At 40.2% G+C, this 20,775-nt stretch overlaps 1 protein-coding gene across 1 annotated transcript in view; it reads left to right on the forward strand.

The window, feature by feature from the left end:
• Window positions 1-20,775, forward strand: part of pvrl2l (PVR cell adhesion molecule related 2 like) — a 299,167-nt gene that overhangs the window by 203,877 nt on the left and 74,515 nt on the right. The gene's annotated exons all lie outside the window — the stretch shown is intronic.

The raw sequence follows: 20,775 nt of genomic DNA on the forward strand, positions 1-20,775 counted from the left end.
GGCGTAGCAGTGGAAGGGGATGTTGTGTTTTGTGAGAATTGAACCTAGGGGCAGTATGTACAGTAGAAAAAGGATGGGGCCCAAAATCGAGCCTTGGGGAACCCCACAGGTAAGAGGGGCTATGGCTGAGGAGAAGGCACCTAGCTGCACTGAGAAGCTACGGTCTGTCAGGTAGGACCTGAACCATGCAAGGGCAGAGCCTGTGATGCCAGCGGACTGTTCAAGCCGTGACAACAGGATGCTATGGTCCACAGTGTCGAAGGCAGCTGTCAGGTCTAACAGCACCAAGACAGCTGGGCTACCTGAGTCGGCGGCTAGGAGCAGATCATTAAAAACTCTTAAAAGGGCTGTTTCAGTACTGTGCATGGGTTTGAAGCCAGACTGAAACTTTTCATGGATTCCATGCGTGGTTAAAAAAGACTGCAGCTGGGCGTAGACTACTCGCTCCAGGGCTTTTGATAAAAAAGGTAGCTGGGAGATGGGCCTAAAATTTGCGAGAATGGAAGGGTCGAGATTTTTCTTGTTAAGTAGTGGCTTAACCACGGCATTGTGATGATACAGTATGTGTGCTTCCTACTCAAACAAATAATTCCTGTTATCATTTGCTTCTTCTATTGATGTTGTTTACACTTTTTGCCTAAAACTTATATTTAAAGGGGACCTATCATGCCAAATGCACTTTTGTACGTCTTTTATACATGAATATGTGTCCCCGGTGTTCCAGGGAACTCACCAAGTGTCAGAAAACACAACCCTCTCTCTTTTCCTCCATACCCAAATCTCTAAAAAAGGGGCTGCAACGGATCTGATAAAAACTGATCCAGATTTGAACACTGTCCTGACGTCAGGACGGTGGCGCTACGGCTATTGGACCAACTCCACCAATCAGGAGGAGACAGCCACGGCCATTGCCGTTCGAAAGCGCTGGAGACGCTGTAGTACATATGCCAGGCCTGTAGATGGTGCTGTTCTCACAGAATCAGCCCTTGCAAAAACAGAGCTAAAAAATGTCAAATTGAGCGAAATGAGACATGGCTAAAATGCATGATCTGTTTGGTATTTTGAAAAAAAAAAAGTATAAATATGCCTGATATATATGGGTATGGTCCTACACTATATTATTCAAATATAGCATGATAGGTCCACTTTAAGTTGATGGTAGAAAACCTGCTCTGTTTCATGTATGCTGCTAAAACCGGGTCGATTAGGTTATTAAAACAAAAGAAAGCTCTGATTCTCAAAGAAATTGGCTGAGACTAATTGAGGCAAAATACCATCACTATTTAGAATGCTGCCAATTAACTTGTCGTTTTACTTGTGATGTTATTTTCAAATTAATTCCTGGACACTGTTTATCTTGCAAAAATGTTAATGTGCAATGATTTGCTAATGTAATTCTGCAAGTAAGACAATGTGTGGGAGTTAATTTGCAAATTGTGATCGCTCTCCTTAGCACCTGTCTTTAAAAATAGATGTATAAAATATTCCTATGATTTGTGATAATGAATACAAAAATATGCTTGAATTATTTAAGATCAGAGGTTATCAGCTATAGAACCATGAATAGAGAGCGGAGGACGCCTGAACGCACCGCGGTAAGCGTGTTGTCACTTCCGGTTGCTATTGTCACCTCCGGTTATCCTCTGTGTCTGTTCTGCTGCTGATAGCATAGTCTTTCAAATACATGTGTGTCTTTGTGCCATCCCAGGGTTGTCTGGCAGAGCAAGCGAGAAAGACAATTGAATGAAAAATCATTTTTATTCAAGACACTGAATGAGTCCTGTATGAGTCCTGTATCCAGTTTTAATATAATTTAGTTTCATAGTTGTTCGTGTTATTAACTCGGTATTGGTGTGTTTTATTGTTACCAATATCAGCATTATGCATAGGCTGATGATGATAGGGAACATTTTTTAATGCAAAAGATAATACTGCAAAATAAATTCCCCAGTCCAATGAGTCAGGTTTTATGTTAGCCAACCATTGGAAGAAGCATGGCCATTACATCAGACTATTACTCATCAAACGCAGGTCCAAATATTTACTTGAATTCCTTTTCTTCTATCACAAATTAAGTTGCCAATTTGTCTTAGGTTATCAGTTTTGTATTAAAAAAAATGTTGCTCTATGCTCAAACAATCAAATTGCATTTATTTAGCCCAATTTCCCAAATAACACATTTGTCTCAGGGGGCTTTACAGTTTGTACAGAATACAACACTCATCCTTTGATGAAGAATAGAAGAAACCTTGAGGAGAGCAACAGAGGAGGGATCGATTAAAAGATTGTACATTTACATAGACAGGCCAAATGTTATAAAAGATTATGTGCATAAACAAAACGTTTTACCTAACCTAAACATAAGTAGCCGAAAGCTGCAGATTAAGGTGTTTATTCTCAGTGAGATTAACAGTCCTAACAACACTTATTTATTATTTAAAAAACACGTAATGGAGATAAGAGGCCTGAGCATTACATTATTGTAGGTCCAACTTTTACTATATAATGAGACCTGGTTCTTGTTATCATCCCCGGTGATTTAACTTGAACTGTGTCTATATTTATCCTCTCCTGCACCAAAGAATGAGTCAGATTGCAAACACTGTTTTAACTTTGATTAAACAAAGAAACGGTTGACTTTTAATTAAAAGAGTTTGATGTGTAATTGACCCAGCTTTGGGGTGAAATGACCTCAGTGTGCTGCAGCAGGCTTCAGTGCAACCTGTCCAACATGAAAATACATGTTTACATTTCACACATACCACAGCCTGACGCCTCCACACTGCTGTCACCACCTGTACTCTGAGGGAATGCTCTCTATATCCATCAATCATTACGCTCACTGCAGACGTGTTTTTATCCATCACATTGCCCCCGTCACATTATTTTTATATTAGAGCGCTATTAAAGTAGAAAGGACTTAAACGAAAATTGGTTGTGAGTTTATACTATGGACTTTGAATGTGTGAGTGGCAGGAAATGGAGTTTTAAATAAGACTCCGGGGGATTTAATGCAAGCAGAGTAGCGCCGATTTTTGTCTAAAGGCAGCAGAGACACACTTTATGTCCTGCAGTGTTTCTGTAGTATCTGTTGGACTCCTCGTACTCGTGACCCTAAAAGGTCGACTTCTACTTGCAAGTAGCTTTGAGGCTTGAACATCTCTTTATTCCACTCTGTCTTTAGTCTTTATTATCTTGTTCCAGCTTTTCAAGTTGTTTGATGTTCACATTTGGGCCAATACTCAGACCAAAGACTCTTTATCCATTCCAAAAAATGAGCTAGATGTCTTTCTTATCACTTCATACGCATACTCTGAAGTTTTGCATGCTTTTGACTTCACATAGTTTAGAGCCTTGGTCGGAGGCCAGTTGTCTGTCAGTTTGTCAGTTTGTTCGTCCACTCGTCTTTCCGTCTGTCTGTCCAAATGCAACATTCTCTTGAACATGATATCTTAGACCCGCAATGAAGAAGCTTACTTTACATTGCATTACATTTCATGCAGCTGACGCTTGTATCTAAAGCTTACAATAATGCAATACTGCAATAAGTGTGTTCTTCTATGAGGAAACAAACTCAGAAAGGAATAATCCTGCGAGTACATTAGCTACAGTATCAATAAGCAGACCATTATAAGTGCTACTGCATTGGCTTCAAATAAGACAAACCTTTCTGCATACATACAGGGAATCTATTTATTTTCTTACCCTAGGTCCAGGCTAAACAGGTTGGTTTCAGTCTGCGTTGAAAGATGTGTAGACTTTCGGCCGTCATGCCATCAGTAGGGAGCTTGTTGCACCATTCTGGAGCCAGGATATCAAACAGGCGTGTTTTAGTTGAGGGTTAGTTGGGTCCAACTCGCAGTGAGGGGGTAGCAAGACGATTGGCGGATGCAGAATGCTGGAAATTATGGTCTAACAATGTCCTGGATGTAGGAAGGGCCTGATCAGTTCACAGCTTGAAACGAATTCAGCCAGCAACGTGTGCAATAAACAGATTTAGTGTGAGAGTCTCTTCAAATTAGGTAGAAACAGTCCTTTGAACACAACAATAAAGTTTGATTTTGGTGTACAAATGTCACTGTGATCTCACGTCCATCCCATTTTTGTGAAACAAGATTCTCAACGCCTTAAAGGAATGTCTTCGAATTTGTCTCAAACCACTTGTACTCAAGCACGAACTGATTTAATTTTGGTGGTCAAGGTCCCTTTGAACTCACAAAACACAATTCAACTCAATAATTAATATGTTAATCATGAACATTTTGCACAAATGTCCAAGTGATGACATTTTGCACAGAATGTAAATTGCAGTTGTCCTCTGTACGGCATACTGAGTCTGTTCCATGACCCTTTGGCTGCAGAAACTCTCTCAAATCCCATCAAAATGGATACATTTGCATCAATGAGAAATAATAAGCATTCTTCATTTCTAAAAGGCTTACCTTTTTGTATACACATCTTTGATCAGTAACATCCAGGAAGGTATAATCCTCTAATCTCTCCCGTTCCTCGCTGCCACAGCCAAATGTTCGCTATGATCTTTCCTTCTTACTCAGTGTATTTCAGTGCTGTGGGATATTTTCCCTCAGCGGTTAAACGATTTAGTTCATGTTGTTTCCGCTGTGAATCTGATGCATTTGTGGTTTTGACATGTGAAGCTGTTTGGTCTTTTCCCAGATGTATACAAACTCCACAAACACCAGAGGGTAAGCTGAAATCTTCAACGCCATTTGCTGTTTAGAAAAAATCATCTCAATGCGGCTTCCACTTCAGTTTTAATCCCACAATTGTTATCATGACGCTTTTTGTATGATTTCTGGTGCTCTGCGAAAACTATGGGCCGTTATCTTTAAAGGGGCCCTATAGTATTCGGGTTCATATTTGTATTTAGTGCTTCCATGCTTTATTGTTCAGAAAGTATTCATTTTTCTCATACTGCCTGAGCTGCAGCTCCTCTTGTCACCCTCTGTCTGAAACCAGAGCTTAGTCTGCTCTGCTTAGTTAGCAGGCCGGCTCATTCATTATTGTTCAACCACTTAAAGATGTCCCGCCCCTTAGCCTATCATCTACAATGGGTTAGAGCTCTAGCCAACAGAAGCGTGAGTGTAACATAGTGATGTCACTATGTTAGGGAAGTAAACAAAGGAATCCAGGCAAGGCGTTTCAGGCAGGGAGGGTGGGAGAGATTTTAGGCTTAGCAGACCATTTACATGCATACAAAACCTATAGGAAAGGGAAAACCCCAAAAGCAAAAGTGTCTGCCACTCACGCAAAAGCTGTTCTAAAACAAGCCATTTTGTTGGACCACTTCTCAGATAAATGCATTTTAGATTCTTTCTTACGGATATGTGGCACTTTTTTAAAATTCTGTTTTTGCATTCCTTCTTTCTGTACATACATTTTCACTAAATATAAATGACAATTGTACCACCGTAGGAAAATATGAGTGCAAAGAGACACCTAATTACTCTGTGTAGGTGGAAGCTCCAAGCCAGGGAAGACCGACATACAGAGACATTATCTGCATGAGAACATAATATATCAAGTGGAGGAGTTACACACACGTCAAGAGAGAGTTCTGGTTATCATTAAAGGTCATTTAACTCAGCTCAGTGTTTAATGCTATGCTGTCACTGCAGAAGTTTTGAGAAAGTTCAGTAGACCACAGTGAAACAACATTGTATATTTAGTTTTATACTGATGGAGTCGTTTACAAGACACATGGAGTAACAAGCTGCATGTTTATTGGATATTTAAACTGTCATCCCTCCGAGTTTTGATGTAGGTAAACATCACAAACTTGTTTGCACATTTCTTCTCTCTGCTTGCCAGTGAGGGAGCTACACTGGAGAATATAGTAACATATTAGCATCATTACATACCCTTGAGTTTTGGTGTCTTGGAAGAAAATGGATGTTTGCAATTTTGGGTTTTGCTCTACAGTTATGTGTTAAACAATTTTAAATATCCAACATTACTCAAAAAAGCAGTACACAACTCGCAGTACAACACGTATTTAGCGAGACATATTTTCTTTACATAAACTGAAAACCCCTGACTACATGACATCATTTATGCATTATTCTATATTCAATTCATAACCTAGTAAATAGCACAGAAAGACTGATAAACTTTACAATTAACCCAAATAATAACACCATACTTCAGGATTTTAGTGTAAAATGTGGACGAATAATGAGCAGATTATTGTCTGGATATAGTAATTAGTTTTCCTGTTTTAGACTATTTCAATACATATTCAATATACATATATGTGTATACTATGTTTTTATTTTGGATACTATCCTTTGACAAATGTGGTATTTTCTTCTCAATTGTGCTTGGCCATTTTTCTCTTAGCTTATGTTATTGTAACTGAGTACTTGAAGCCTTCACCATCCCCTTATCCTGTGAGATTTAGAAATAGGTTTATATCATTACATTACATGTCACTTGTTAGACACTTTTATCCAAAGCGACTTACATACTCAATACTGTGGACAATCCCCACAGGAGCAATTTGGGGTGAAGAGTCTTGCCCAGGGACACAACGACATGCTGACTGCACTGGGGTTTGAACCTGCTCCCCTGAACACCAATGCACTAACCCACTGCGCCACCCACCTCCCCATTTTTATATCTTTAAAAATAATCCAAACTTTTAAAATATTGTATCGTATTGTAAAGTTTTGGCCTATTGAGTCCCTGTCCAAAGGTTGAGTTTCACTGCTCTAGGAACAATGTATACATTAAATAAAAGGAAGAAGAATGAAGCTTTGCATTTCTCCACATGTCAAAGTCACATTCTTGAGGCACTCAGATAATCCCCTGCCTGCTTTGCCACTTCACACGAGACTCCGTTGTCCTCACATAATCAAATTAACTGAATTAAAACAGACAACACTCCAAAGTTCAAATGAACGGCTCCAAACCAGCTTGATGCTTACGTGCTCTCAACTTAATGAGTTAATTAAAAAGTTACCTTGAGCAGTTTTCATTGGGGTCAAGGCAGGAATGTTTCCTTATTCTTGTCATGTTTTTTGAATTTTCTTCAAGAATGATGTCTGATTCACCTTCGCAAACAATCCTCAGAGGAGGTATGTTATCTTGAAGATTCATTAAAACGCAGTGGTGGAAAATCTGCTAATAACCTGCTACAACTGTCATGTCTCATACTGTTTAAACTGCTGCTCACAATTACAAATATAAGACTTCACATAAAAACAGCTGATTAAAACCTGTGACACGTGAAACACATACACACAAACAAACACACACATACACACACACACACACACACACACACACACACAAACACACACATTGACAATACTCCCTTTTACATTTAATTGGCACATTCACACTAATAATCTTTTTACAGTTGAGATCCTAATCAAGTAAACACTTTTGAAATTCTTATCCTAATTAGAGCAATATAATCATAAGATGATAATTGTATGATATTATTTTTATAAACCGTAATCACAGTTAGCGTTACATGATTGACACACATTGTATTCTGCTCAAGTTGTTCATTAGGGTCTTGGTAAGACTTTATTCCTATGGCAGCATCTACATTTGTTCACCTTTACATGATTATGACCTCAGGAATTGACATAATGCTAACTGAACGCCCCCTGTAAGTTTGCTAGTGTAGTTGCAGTTGCATCGATGGACATCATAAAGTAGATTATGAATTGGATTGTAGAATATCTTTGTGGAAATGTTCCTTCCATTTAAACGTTCTCTTCAGTTGCATGTCATGTGAGAAGAAACAACCAATCACAGCCAGTATGTATCTTCCCATTCATCCTTAAAGAGGCCCTATTATGCTTTTGGGGTTTTCCCTTTCCTGTAGTGTGTTATAGATCTTTGTGCATGTAAATGGTCTGCAAAGGCTAAAATCCCTGAGTTCCCTCCAGAGGGAGTTTCTCTCCCACACACTCCCCCCTCTGCCTGAAACGCTTCCTTTGGACTCCTTTGTTTAATTCCTTAACATAGTGACATCACTAGTACCACTCGCGCTTCTATTGGCTAGCGCTCCAGACTCCAGCAGATTGTGCATGATAAGCTAAGGTCAGGGACATCTCTAAGCAGTTGACCAATCACAACAGAGCCGGCCAGCTAACCAATCAGAGCAGACTGGGCTCTGGTTTCAGACAGAGGGTGAAAAGAGGTGCTGCAGCACAGGCAGTATGAGAAAAGTAAAGAGCTTTTTGAACATTAAAGCATGGAGACATGTCACAGCAGAGGCAGAAAATACTAATATGGACCTGAAAATGAGCATAACAGGGCCCCTTTAAATATCTAAGATAAATATGGAGGAGAAGTATATTATTATAGTGTAGGCTATCCAGAGCTGTAACCTCTGTCTAGTGATTCCTGAATATTAATTATATGTGGGCCTCTACTAAAATGCCACATGATAATTATGGGCCTGTGGACATGGACAATATTTAAATACACACTAAGAAGAAGATCAGATGATATGGTTAGCTGGTTATTGTTGCATAGCAACATCAGACAATATTTTGCAAGCGCTACAGAGCGATATTTGTTATATTTATTGCTTTCAGTGACAAACAGCGTAGGTGTCCCTCGTTGTTTCTCTCACTTAATGGAACATATAGAATCATTTATTATGTAGCTGCAGTTTTGATGATTGTATTATCAGCACTAAACGTTTACATTGCTGTTATGTGTTCAGCAGAGTTCCATGACCTTGTTAAAAACCCACGGTTGTGATGCACTTAATAACAAGGCAACACAAAATAAACGCAATATGAACAATCTGTTCTTCCCGGCTGAAAAATATAAATTGTACGGCTTTTACCCGACAGACGAGGCATAAATTGAAGAAGAGGGTTACTGGAGGTCTGTGGCTCCTAACAGTCACAGGTCCAATCTCTTTGCTAAACGGCGACGTTGTCACTTTTATTTCAGCTCGGCTCGCACAATAAAAGGCCAATTACAGTCATAGGAGAAACAAACAAAGGAAGAATCCACATGAGAAACGACTAAATCCACGAGCGCTTTTTAAAACAGCAACGCTTTCGCTAAGGGGGGAATTTAGCATCTCCACTCATGTTACTTCTCTTCTGCCCTGTCCAGTCTAAATTGTTTTGGAGACACTGCAGTGAAAACGAAAACAGATGACTCTGTATGTGCTGCTGTTTGCAGGTGCTTTTATATTCAGCTCGAGTAAAGTTCTGTACATTGACTATAATATACAGTCAGTGAAGGAAGAAGTGCTCGGATTCATTTAACTTAAGAGTGGCAATACTACATTTTAAAAAGCACCTCTTTTCACCCTCTGTTTGAAACCAGAGCCCAGTCTGCTCTGATTGGTTAGGTGACCGGCTCTCTGATTGCTCAACCGCTAAGAGATGTCCTGCCCCTTAGCCTATCACGTACAATGCGTTGGAGGGCTAGCCAATAGACATGCAAGTGTTACATAGTGATGTCACTATATTACTGAAGTAAACAAAGGAGTCCTCCATAGCCTCTTGAAGTCAAAGTGCAAGTACTGGCATAAAAATATACTTACTAAAAAAGTAGTATGAAAAGAAAAAGTACTTAATGTGCGTAATAGCCCATTTAAGAAAAAAAGAAAATATATACAATTGTTGGATTATGATTATTGATGCAGTCGTGTGTTTATTGCAGCTGGTAAAGGTTTTAATCATACCTATTGTATACTGCTGCTCCATATTTCAAATGATATGTCTATGTTCATTTATTAGGCAATGTATTAACTAATCATCTGTAAAAGTAAATAAATCTGTCAAATAATGTGGAGTAAAAAAGCACAATATTAACCTTCAAACCAAACAAACAAGACCCCTCAAAACTTAGTTTAATACTTGAGTAAATGTAATTTATTGCATTCCAAAACTGTATACAGTATACAGTAAGTATGCAGCATATATACTCGAGCTGTGGTGATAGAGATGCTGCTGACTGGATAGAGAGCGAGGTCGAGATAATTTATTTTTCCTATTTCACCAACAGTTTTTTTCTGTGAGCACACTGTGGAAGAAAGGAGCGTGGCCTTCTGAGCCATAGCTTTACCCTCAGGGGGAATCGTCTAATTCACTGTGAGGATTTGACATAAGCACGCTCTTTAGGTCTCCCCTTCTATAACACTGATTACAAAGAGGGGGTGTGGGCGTTTAGTGTCTTTCATAAGGATGTGTAAGTAGGATGTTACAGGGATCAAACTGGGGGATATTCTATCTTTAGGATCGGGCCACCTTGCCGTCTTTTCCTGTCTTTTTGGCTCCCTTATTCCCTATCTGACCTCACTTCCACTTTGTTTATCCAGTAGTCCTTATACATCCTGATTTACATCAATATGAATGATCCAATAAAAGCCTTGTTCTATATTCAGTTTGTACTGACATGGTAGATTCATCATAATCTCATATTTTCCCAGAATCATCCAAACATGTTCATGCCTTATTTGTCTCTCTGTTTTTATAATTTACCCAAACAGATTTGAAAGTGCTGTTTGTTCGTTGCTATTTAAAATCAACACTTCCTATAGATGTCTCACAGTGGGTTGCTTGCAGGGGATGGAGGAGATTATGTTCCCTGAACTGCTAGAAGTGTTTTAATGTGAAACAGATGGTGGAAATGTTGAGTTTGAATTATCAGCTACAGCAAATAAACACAGTAAATAGTAGCAGATCAGGAGAATGTATTGCAGTTGTCCTAGTTACCAGTTTACAGCGTTGAACAGCAGTCATATCATCATACCAGAGGCCAAGGAAACAACTTTTCTTAAACAAGTTGCAAAACTTTTCTTGCATACAGTATGATTTATTTTAGTGAATGATACTCAATCTCACACTGGTCTTCAAGTCCATTCAATTCAATATAACTCACTTGTTTACAATCATGAGACATTATGGAGGTATGTAAAATGGGACACCCAATAACAGCCACAAACTGTTGTGTCTGCTGCCGTCTGGCAGGCGGTACCGCAGCATCAGGACTAAAACCACCAGACTCAGAGACAGTTTCATCCCACAGGCCATGAGATGATGAAACACCTGAGCTCTGTAAAGTGCCTCCATAAACATTCATCTGCTTGCATCTTGCAATTTATTTATCAAATAAATAGTGTAAATAGACTCTTCCTGCACTATTTCAATTGTATTTGTATTTACTTCCACATCTCAAAACATTCTCTTGCACTATTATATTTCTATTGTTATTTATTTCACAATTTGTATTGGTTGAATTAGTTGTATGTCCTGTATTCATGTTGCAGTGCTGGAGGAGCCTCTGACTTCAGTTTGTCATTGCCATCTCTGTTGTGATGGGTCAACCGCTTAGAGATGACCCACCTCTCTTAGAGGCATTTGTATAGAATAATCCTATACTAAAGTATAATATAATAAGTTGGTTGAATTGATAGTAAAGGCAGAGATCTTTAGCTGAAGTAAATTAAGGCCCACTTCACTTGTTTTTTTTAGAACATACCAACTTGTCAGGTGTCGCAGCCTAGACTTTCTTTTCCTTCACCTCCGGAGGCCTTCTCCTCTCCGCCTCTCTACTTAGAGTTGAAGGTGATGACTTGGTGATGATAGTTTTTATCAGCTCTGCGGATGGTTGCTCACGCCTGCGGACATTTTCCCACAAATGTGAACACCCTGGATGTAACCGGGCCGACCTGCTGAGGTGCGATCACCCGCGGGGGACGAGTCTCCGACAGTGTCCCTTCCAATGATGCAATAAGAGACATTTTCCTGATCTAGATCATATATCTACTGGATGGTAAATTAAAGTTTTAGTCGTAAATGGAGGTTCCCTTTTACGATTAACAATCCTGCATTTTGCAGTTGATTTGAAGTATTCTAACTGATAATTACTTGTATAAAAAATCTGCAATGGCCTGCATTAGAGATGGTATGTTTGTGAAAAATGCGTCTAATGAACCGTCATGCAGGGGAGAACAAATAAATGATGGTGATGAATCGTCTTACCGTTGACACTAATATCAATTCTTAAAACAAAACTTTCTCTTTTAAGTATACAGCAAAAAGGGTTGCCTGATAAATCCAGCATCATCAGTTTTTCAGAGCTGCTGATGATGGAAGTTGTGTATAGTTTCATTTATTTGCCAGCATGTTGTCACACATTGTGAAGTGCTGGGTTGAAGATCTCTTTAAAAAAAAAATAGATTATTTTTTATTAGTTTTCTTACTACTGTGGGTTTCCTCTGTTGCACCATTCCTACCTATGAGGAACCTTAGATTTGATGAACTTAGATATAATGATTTTATTTGAGACCAAGTAAGACTTAATAAGGGCCTTCTCTTCCTGCCTCTTTTCTTTACTATCCCTCCCATTTACACTCTCTGTCACACACACACACTGCTCCCCCCCCCCCCCCCCCCCCCCGACTCAGCCTCTCAAACCTTTTGAAAGGAGGGATTTCTTAAACAGGGTGTAGATAAGCTGTCAGAAATGTTGAGTAATGAAAAGGTACGAACTGCAGACTCGCCCTTCCTCCTCATCAAGCTGCAATGGCAGCAATTTGTTTTTGGCACAGGCAGCTGAGGCGGGCACCGCGGCCACATCGGAGACGACTTTCACGGTACTTTAAAAAGACGAGGCGCGTCTCACCCAGGAGGGGAATTTTTCATTTAAACTGTCATGTAAAAAGCTTATGTCATGTAAAAAGCACTTCAGCTGTCTCCAATGGGTACACAGGTAACACCCCCCCCCCCCTCCCTTTCTTCTCCCCTCTTGCAATCTTCAGTGCATTTTGCTTACAATGCTGTCAGGAAATCTATATTTCAAGGAGACTTTTACATTAGTAATCGTAAAAGTTCTTTTTTTGGTTCTTCAGATGAGTTGTTTTATGTTTGTACACGTTGCAAGGTATTTCATGCTTGGCTGACTGTTGGATGTCATGACTTCCTGCATCTCTTCCTTGATGTGATCTGTCCGTCCATCAGTGTGCATCTGTCAGTCTCAGCTCTCTTGATACGATCTCAGTGATCTTTTTGATATGCTCCTTATCTTATTGACATTCTCTTGAGAGCTACATTCGTGATTTAATGGACCACCGAGCACAGACACTATATGTCTGTGTTTAGTGTACATATTTTCTCCTCTTCATCACTTCATCTGCTCTTTAAAGTCCCGTCTTTACAGATAGCCTCTGAAGAAGTCCCTTTTTCACTTTGGTTCAGATGAAACATCACATGTTAGACTGGAATGATCTGCTGCCAAATATATTAAAAAGTGCATGTGTTCCTCAGTAAATGATTGAAGAGGAAAAGACAAAGTGTGTCTAATGTAAAACATAACCCTAAATCACACAACTTTCAACATGTCAGTTCCAATCAAGCTGTAATTTTTTATTCCGAGGGCCTCACACCCCACCTTGTTAGCTCCGACAATTAGCCATCAAAATGTAATGAAACGCTTTTCGAAAAATAAAAAAACTGCCTGTATATGTGCTTGTCATTCATCGTGAAATGAAGCAAAAGACCCAAAACAGATCTGGTGTAAAAAATGTAGCTCTCCCTAACGGGTCAGTGTGATGCCACGGGTTTTGTTTGGTTGTTTTGTTTTGCATTTGAGCAACGAAAAAGAAAGTTGAGAGTCTGTGTCAGGATAGCAATTAATGCTGCAGCTCAGAGAGCCGCTCTCTCTTTGAAATGTGAAAGAAAAAGTTCGGAGCAGCTGTCAGGGCTACAGTAGGAGGACACTTGAGATTTCCTTTCAGACTCATTTCTAGCAAGTTTTTGAGAGAAGACTCTACAGAAACCCTAACAAAACTTAACAAGTATTTTCTGATTTGTGGATGAGAAACTCGTGGTGAAGAGCCAAAGAATATGTGTCTTCTATCGGTCTGAAAGAAGACATGTTATGAAAACTAAATAGTCCGAAATGTCATTGAACACGCATTACAATTGTTTTCAACCTTAAACCCTAACCCACTGCCAATGGGGAAACACACCAAACAATTGACTTCAAAGATATTTGTTTTGCACATAGATCAATGTTTTAGATTTCATGCACACATTCATTAGGTTTTATACCGTAAGTCTGTCTGGAAATAGGCCAACACTTCAAAGCTCCTACTTGTTAACATAAGGCCCTTTGTAAGGCGTTGAAGGAGATACAGTTGAGCTTCGTTTTACAGATTAATCGATAAAGGGAAACTTACATACAACTTTCATTGTAGCAATCATCCAGAAAAGCAGTGAAGCAGCTGGTCCGACTGTCTGCCAGAACACTTTTTTCTAACTTTCCCACACTTTAAACACCTGAATTAGATTTGTCTAATGTTCAAAAAAAGGATCAGAGAGGAAAAGTCGGATGCAAGCTGTTTCTGCTGTGATCTTTCACAAATACAATTAGAATCACTGTCGTCTTGATGTGCCAGCTACAGTGGTGGCAAACAGAATTTGACTTGGTTAATTGGCGGTGATGCATTACAAGGAACATCACAGCTGACACAGACAGAGCAGGACACACTGGAGCAGGATACACACTTAGTGCCGACAAGACGTGAGGAGTGTCAGTAGACTCATCATCTACACGTAACCTGTCAAAGTCAAACAGCTGTCTCCCTAAGCAGCGCTGTTACAGCTGCTGACAGTGAAGGTGAGTGAGTATATCACGGGAGAAAACGCTTTATCTTTTTCACCTGTAGAAAAATAAGTGTTGCACTTTGTTTTAAATTTGATTGATTGAATAACAGTCCCCTTTGTTAAAGTTAACACTTGCTCAATCCCCAGATATACACCTTTAACAATCTCTATTTAGCATGTATTAACAGATTGTGAATGAAACACTGGATAAATTAAGGCTGCAGCCACACGATAACGATAACGGGTCCCAAGGTGGGTAGATCTGCAGACGCAACGCTCTGGGGGGCCAAACGGCTCCGTGTGTACGCCCTATACGATCATTTCCTGATAACGATGACGCAATAGCCCCGCCTCTCCCCACCTCTACTGCTCACCCCCGCGTCACCCGCGTCATCGCTGATGTGTTTCGCCAACAACAACAACAGTGTTCCGAGTTTTTCGAGCCGGGTCCCGGTGAAGCGCAGGACGGAGCACCCGGCGGGAGCCTCCAGCAGACCCCCCCCGCACGGTTCCCTCGTCCCTCGGAAGAGGCGGAGAGGTGGGTGTTTTTCATCTGCTGGCGGACCGCCGGGGAGAACGTCCTGCTCGGGAGCCAGGCTCAGAGTCAGTGGCAGTGGGTGCGGTGCACCTGCCTTTTACAGCAGGAGCACACGCTCGCCTCGGGGAGGGAGAGAAGAGAGAGGCGGAGGCCGCCGAAACGGCCAGAGCCCTGCCTCTCCCCACCTCTGCTGCTGTGTTTCGCCAACAACAACAATGGCAGATCACAGGGTTGCTTTTTGTGCTCCAGACGCTACTGACCATGCTACAGATGTTAGTGCACAATCTACAGCTCCTCTACCACAACCATCAGTAACAAGTGGACATGGAGAACTACATGAACTACATGTTGCTAAATCCACCGCGGAGAATAAACAGAAGGGCAACCATGGCAACCATGCTCGGGGGTCTTATTCGCTGCTTTTGGTGTATTTTGTGGCAGAAGTACAGCGCCACTTACAGGCCCGGCATATGTACTACAGCGTCTCCAGCGGGTCGAGCGGTCTCGTGTGGACGGACACGTTTCTGGTGCCGATTGCGTGTGGACGGAAGACTTTTTTGATATCTTCTCCGTGTGGCTAGGGTCTATTAATTAATTAACAGCATGTAAGCGTGTGTTAAATGAGTAGTAAATGTAAAAGTTAAAAAAAAAGTGTAGGGAACGATGCCTTGCTCAGGGACACCTCAGTAGCACTTGGTCTTGCCGGGACTTGAACTGGTGACCTTCCAGTTGCCAAGCCAAGTCCCTATGGACTTCGCCACCACCGCCCAAAGTGGATGGGGTTGAGGTCAGACCCTGATGCAGGCCAGTGAAGTTCTTCCATATCAAACTTGGAAAATCCTTTTTTTCTGGGTTTCACATGTTGAAACAGGGAAAGGCCTTCTCTAAGCTGTTAACATAAAGTTGGGAGACCCTTTTGTCTAAAATAGCGTTGTCTGTGGACATTAGTTACCAGGGTTTTGTATAAACCGGGTAATGGGTCACTGCGCCCAAAATGCAGATTTTCCCCATCAAATGTTAAAGTGATGCCAGAAAACAATATTTATTTTCGTCAAAAACTGTATAACTCAAAAAATATGAAAACCATGTAAAATAGAGCGTCATGCGGCATAGACAGCTTTGTTTTTACGGAGCTCCGACGTCGCTTTGTTGTTTACGCCCGACACCATCTTGTATACGGGCGTAACCAACAAGACGAGAATTCCTATATGTTATAAACAAGATCAGCGTCACATTATTGCCCTCATACTTTACTTTATATTTTTCTACAAAAACCCCTGGTTACCATTCTTTTTCTCCTTACTAACAAATGTCTCTTTCGTTTTGAGGGGAAACATTTTTCTCCCAGATTACCTATGGTTGCAGTTTCAAACAAATGGTTAATGTTGTAAATGTATACAAACAAAAGCGCGACACTTTTACTTGGTTATGTTTTATGAACTCCTCTTATTGCTTAAATAGATGACATGATTCAAGTTACAAACGTTAGTATAAATAACCTCACCTAACCCTAAGCAGACCCCATCAGACTCTGATCAGAGCCGTCATTGTTATCGTCCAAATGTCCAAAACAAACGTAATAGATTTTTGCCTTGAAACTTAATTGACAATGTAGTTTCTTGTTATGGCAATATATATTTTTTAGAGACCAACTTTTCTCTGGTTGTTGCAACTGAAGGATTGTTTGCTACCGAAGCTAGTCAAAGTATCTACTATCTTGCAAGAAACAAAAAAAGAGAAAGGCTGAGTAAAGTCTTAAAATAAATAACAATTCATTTGGAAGTGGGGCCTTTCTGAACAAAGAGCCTTGCGTTTGATCATGTACTTTGGGTCAGATCATGTAACACTGCATTATCTGGACATTTTATCAATGGGTCAAACAACCATTTGGAGTAGAATTCAAATAACCCAATGGTTTTGTCATTGGTTGAGAGGTAACGACAATTAATCATCTCTCCAATCAGTCATGCATTCACTCATTTATTCAAGTGATAGTTGACAGACAGTCTTTGGAGGGGCTTATAAAGCCAGCCATCCATTGAGTCAGTGTGCCAGCAGTGTGTCAGTTATCACAGAGGGATTTCTGCCAGGTCGCCAGTCAATCATGAGGTCACTCAGTCAGTTTGGGCTCCAGAGATTGATAGAGATTCACTCAACTCTGTCAATCTCTTTATTCCCACCAGGATTAACCTGACTCCTCACTTCCACTCTGTTTTCTCTCTCTCCAAACCTCACACATTTTCTCTCCTTTTCTTTTCTTTTCTTGCATCCCCTTCCATCCTTATCAGGCAGAATGAACCCACCTGCATCCCAGCTGGCGGCTCTCTCTTCCACCTCACTCCTTCCATCTCTGCGTTCCTCCTTTCTTCTCCCTCCCTGAGGAATTGTGTTGGCTTGTCATAGCAGTTGAGCTTTTCCTCACCTGCTCACAACAACTCCAGGCAGGAGAGCAGGTGTCTGCTCAAGTCTGCTGCCTGAACCCATGTGTGTGTGAGGGCGAATCCTAATGTGCGCAGTGAATTGTCCGTTTGCCTCCAACCATTGGTGCTGAAACAGGAAAACCTGTTTTGATAAGATAAAGAACCTTGCCTGGAAAAAGTGTGTGTACTGAGCTCACCTATTTACTTTGATATTACTTTTGAAATCCAATGTAATTACCAGTGTGTGTGTTTGAGGTAGTGCTTTATTCTTCTTTTTTAAATTGGAATGTTTTTCAACATTTGATTAAATTGCTTTGGTCCTTTAACCCCTATTATATTAAATGTGATATGTGGCTCTGCTTCACATAAATGATTGATGATGATCAAAATATATTTGGAAGAAAGTCCACAGTCAGGTCAGAGAGATGACCAGAGAGTGGCCTGTTTATCAGCGTGACTTGGGGCATCAGGCGCTTTGATCCAGGCTGAAATATCTCAGCAGGTTCTGAATTAATTATAATGAAATGTAGTAGTCTATAGACATTTATGTGCACCTCTGGAGGATTTGTAATGATTATGCCCCTTGGCCTCAGCTGTACCCTGTGTTTAGGGAAATATTACCACGGAGTTAAGAAGATAAACATGATTCACATCATACGTGCTAAAAGAAGCTATATCTTTTCAAAAACCAACGAGTCCAATTATTTTGACTTATATGTGTTATTAAGATGTGTACATGACTGACTATTGAATGAATGATCATAGCAAATACAAAATATGATCACTTACAAATCAAAGTAAGACAAAGTAAAAACATAAACTGTTTAATTGTCCCATTTAATCGGTTCTGAAAAGGTCAAATCAGCGTTTGCTCAAACCTTTCCCCTTGAGGAAGCACAATTCAAACTGAACAGTGGGCAGAGAACAGAAGGCAATCCACATTAAAAAGTTTCAAGCTTTAAACTCAGATCATAATAAGGCCTCTTTAAAGGGCTGAGTGTTCAGTTAGCAGCCTGAATTCACGCAGACTGTCCTGAATTCAGAATTATTTTCCAATCATTGGAGTCATGAATAGCTCTGGCTGGGCCATTGGAGATGGAGTGTGTGATGGGGAGAATCAGCTGGTTCCTCAAATGTGTGTGTGTCCAGCTAACATGTTACTGTGGGACAGATACGGCCACTGACACACTGACCATGTCTTACACGCCTCCCTGCACATCGCTGACAGCACTTACTCTCTGTGTCCATCTCTCTACAACTTTTTTTCCCCCGCTTTGTTAATGTCTCTCCTTCCTCTTCCTCTCTCCATCCATCTCTGTCTTGCCTTCACCTCGTGCCTCGCTCTTTCTCTCTGGCCTCAGGAGATAACTCTGACACCTCTGGGATGGATGTTCTCTCTCACACACACAGACACAGCCACACACACACACACATATTACTCTCCTCCATTTGTGGCCCAGTATATATACTGATAAGCAGCCCAGGTTCCTCCCTGGCTTCCTCTCATACACAAGGTAGAATAGCCTTTGTGTGAGTGCTTAGCGCCTGAGGAGTGCTATCTCCTACCTCCATAGTGTGAAGGCTGTTGTATAGCAAGGGAATAATGGGCTATAACTCACCGCTAAGCTATACTGGATTACAGTCAGGGGACGGCAATTTGTGAATGAGTTGGAGTGCAAGAGTGGTGCGATGTGTGAATGTTGGTCAGCATGTGCAAAAATTGAGGTAAAGGAGCTTTAAAAGAGTTAGTCCAATTTTTATTTTCTTCTATACTGAAACCTGCATTAATAAAAGTTCACCCAACTCAGCAGAAAGTAGAAAACACTACATTATTATCGTTTAAGTTGAAATGGCAAGCTTAATTCCCAAGGCTTTTAGATTTTTCTTCAGGTTTATCAGGTTGTTTGTACATTGAATCAGATCTCACATTTGTTGTGATGAGGTTCGTCCAGTGGTTCTCAAACTCTTTCTGTCATTCCCCACTTTGAACAGGTGGGACTTTTCAAGCCCCACCTGTCCCTCATCGCTCCAATAAAATGGTAGGCCAAGCTTAACATTGTCAAATGTATCGTTCTCTAACAATATAACAATATATCTATAACAAATAACATCAGTTCAAAAACAGAGAAAATCAATAACAAATAACAGTTCAGAAATAGAGAAAATAAAAGTGCAATGTTGTCAATCCTTGCCTCAAATGGGCTGAGTTACAAAAATAGAAAAAGATGCAATTGTGTTATCAATGGTAGGCCAAGCTTAAAATTGTCAAATGTATTTAAATGACGTCAAGTTCTACATCTTATAACAAATAATATCAGTCAATAATAACAAATAAAATCAATAACAAATAACATCAGTCAACAATAAGGAGAGGGAGAGTCCTCTCCTGTCGGACTGAGAGTCTGAGATAACGTCAGCTCAGTGAGGTAAACTCTCTGAGTGGTTAGATTATAAACTTTAGTCTAAGTTATCTCAGTGGCTCTCAAACAGTTTGGTCATCTATGTTAACAAATATTTCCATGTATTTAATATAGTTGTAAAAAATAAGTTAAGAAATCATTCCAATGTGTACTATAGGTCAGTAAAAAATAAAAACACAGTTTAAAAGGGGAGTGATTAGTCAAATATGAAGAAATAAAAAGAAAGAATGCAGACTAGGTAGATAAAGATAGGAGAGAGGAGTTTATCAAATATGTGTTATTGGTTGTGAGCATATTGATATTCTAATGGTTTTTGATTATTGAAATATATACAGTTCTGTTTCATATGAGTGTTGAGAGCTGTATCCATAAATCTCTTAATGTTGCCCTCAAAGTGCACCAGATTGATGCCTTTAACTTCAATTTAAAGAAAATAATCTTCCCGGGGGTGCATGCCCCCGTACCCCCCAAGAGGAGGTGAGGTCCACCCACAAATAAAACAGCTTCACATGGATAGGATACCACATAAGTTTGCACACTCATTATATACACTACACATTTTTCTTGGATTTGTCAACACCATAGTCCCTAATATATTTGTAGAAAGGCAGGAAATGGAATTAAATCGAGAAAATGTTTCATTGTGGAGGACCCCCTGTTTTGTGTCCCCCCCGCTTCTCAAACCAAAGTTACACCCTTGGGTGTATATGAGAGATGTTTACATATGTTTGTAAATTATTTTGGTTTCAGTTGTGTTTGTGTGTGAGCAGGCTCGGATTGGC

The sequence above is a fragment of the Trematomus bernacchii genome, unplaced genomic scaffold (genome assembly GCF_902827165.1).
Source record: "Trematomus bernacchii unplaced genomic scaffold, fTreBer1.1, whole genome shotgun sequence".
NCBI lineage: Eukaryota > Metazoa > Chordata > Actinopteri > Perciformes > Nototheniidae > Trematomus > Trematomus bernacchii.